The sequence below is a fragment of the Akebia trifoliata genome, unplaced genomic scaffold (genome assembly GCF_017979445.1).
Source record: "Akebia trifoliata isolate Shusen 1 unplaced genomic scaffold, ASM1797944v1 Contig01229, whole genome shotgun sequence".
In the NCBI taxonomy this organism is placed as follows: Eukaryota; Viridiplantae; Streptophyta; class Magnoliopsida; order Ranunculales; family Lardizabalaceae; genus Akebia; species Akebia trifoliata.
Genome location: NW_028237614.1, coordinates 3,869 through 6,442, shown reverse-complemented (window position 1 = coordinate 6,442; position 2,574 = coordinate 3,869). Strand labels below are relative to the sequence as shown.

At 33.1% G+C, this 2,574-nt stretch overlaps 1 pseudogene; it reads left to right on the top strand.

Moving 5' to 3' along the window:
- The first annotated feature begins 573 nt into the window (after positions 1-573).
- On the top strand, positions 574-2,212 carry LOC147380609 (vignain-like; annotated as a pseudogene).
- Positions 2,213-2,574: the final 362 nt, after the last annotated feature.

Below are 2,574 nucleotides of genomic sequence, written 5' to 3'. Positions count from 1 at the left end.
TGTTTTCAATTTTTTTTTCTTTAAATGGTACCGAAGGATTATTTGGCCCACTAATGATTTTGGTGGACACATAGACAAATGTTCAAAATTAATGGTGATTTAAAGGTATTAGATTTGATAATTTCTTATAATTAATTCATAGCCATTACTTATAATGTTTTGATAACAATTATATATTATTAATCAAATTAAATTTTCTTTGTTTTTAATAGATCAAACAACAAACTACCAGAATACCATTGGATTAATATTGATTGTGCAACAATATTACATTTTAAAAGAGTTGTATCAAACATTTTATGTTGAGGAGAGTATTAAATTTCCTCTTACATAAATTATGATGACGTGTCCCTTCCAAAAAACAACAAACCTCTTACATCTAAAACACCACGTTGACCGCTAAATCACCATTCTCCTTTTTGATTTTTTTCCCTTGTTCACATGTTGAAAGTTGAAACATGAAGAAAAGGAATCCATGCATCTCATTATAAAAGGGTTAGCAAACTTGCATGGCCAGTATAGTTTAAACATATCACTTGTTTATTTGGTTTGGGGGCACAAACTTCATAAAACATGGAGATAGGGAAGTTTTTATTCGTAGCTCTCTCGCTAGCTTTGATTATCGGATTTGCCACTAGCTTCGATTTCAATGAGAAGGACTTGGAATCCGAAGAAAATCTCTGGGACTTATTTGAGAGGTGGCGAAGCTATCATTCGGTTTCTTTAAACCTTGTCCATAAACACAAACGTTTCAATGTGTTCAAGGATAATGTGAAGTACATTCACAACTTCAACAAGCAGGGTGCCCCCTATAAGTTAAAATTGAATAAGTTTGGGGACATGACAAACATTGAATTCCAGATGTCTTACGCAGGACCGAAAGTAAAATCCTTCAGGATGCTCCAAGGGGGTCGATACGAAAATGGGAGCTTCATGTATGAGAATGTGGAAGACCTCCCATCGTCAGTTGATTGGAGGAAGGAAGGTGCAGTCACGGGCATCAAAGATCAAGGTCACTGTAGTAAGTTTCATATTGAACATGTTAGTTTTACTACCTATGATATACATAGGTAGTAACGATATTTATAACGTGGTATAAAAGGAAATTAACTATTACTAATATTTATAGTTTTGCTATGTTTAATTTGCTTATTATTTAGTTGATCGGGTAAATTTTACAGAATCTAGTTGGGCATTTTCCACTGTAGCTGCAATTGAGGGCATAAATCAAATCCAAACAGACAATTTAGTTTCTCTGTCTGAGCAACAACTGATTGATTGTAATACCGAAAATTATGTTGTAACGGGAGGATTAATGGAAACAGCATTGAATTCATCAAGCAAATGGAGAGATAACAACAGACAAAAGTATCCTTACCAGCACAACAAGGGACTGTGAATCAAATGAGGTAGATTAAATTTTATTAAACTAATAGTGTAAGGATTATCCTTTCTTTCTGTGATATATATATTATTGGGTTCATTTGGTATGATAAATTTTGGTACATTATGAACAAATTATAGGTTTTTTATTATTATTGTATATTATTGGATTTATAAGTATATTCTAATTTTGTAGGAAACTTCTTATCCGGTGACGATTGATGGACATGAAAAGGTACCTGCCAGCGACGAGAATGCCTTGATGAAAGCTGTTGCTAACCAGCCTGTATCTGCTTCAATTGATGCTTCTAACTTACAATTTTACTCGGAGGTACTACAGTAGTTAAATTAGGTTAAACTTATGAAAAGTGACCCCAAAGATTTATACTTAAGCTGAAATCATTAGAAAGATCCTATTTATCTAAAAAAACTTAAGATTGAGCCTAAGAACGATATAATGAACTTGTATAAACAACCTAAGCCGATAAAGGCCCATTAGGATGTGACATTAGTATTTGAATTAATAATGTTTTAAATGAATCAATCATGATTACAGGGCGTATTTACTGAAACTTGCGGCAAACAACTAGATCATGCAGTGACAATTGTTGGTTATGGAACAAGTCAAGATGGGAATGATTACTGGATTGTGAAAATTCGTGGGGAACTGGATGGGGAGAACAGGGTTACATAAGAATGCAGCGTGGCTTGACGGACCCAGATGGACAGTGCGGTATCGCCATGAAAGCTTCATATCCAATCAAGGCCTCGCCATTAGTATTTATAATTGAATGTTAACAAACGAATTAATGCTTCTAAGTAGTTAATGTCTCCGATTCCTTAATATTGTATTGGTGTGTTTCTTTATGTTCTAAGTTTTATTCAGAATTTAGAAATTGCTTTCTAAATGAATTATTGTTCACTTAAGTATTCTTAGAAGCTTTTAACTCATTTTCTACCCTCTCTAACACCATGTGACATGTTTCAAATGTGTGAGTTGACTCATCCAAACCATTTTACTTTAACGTGGTACATCACAAATCATTTGAATTTGAAAATGATTTGCAATGAATGATTTACTATTTCTTGGTTACCATTGAAAAATCTCTTTGCAATAAATTTTATCATTGTGATTTTGCAAATGATTGGCGATACTTTTTGTACCGCAAATCATTTGTTGAAATTTCATAT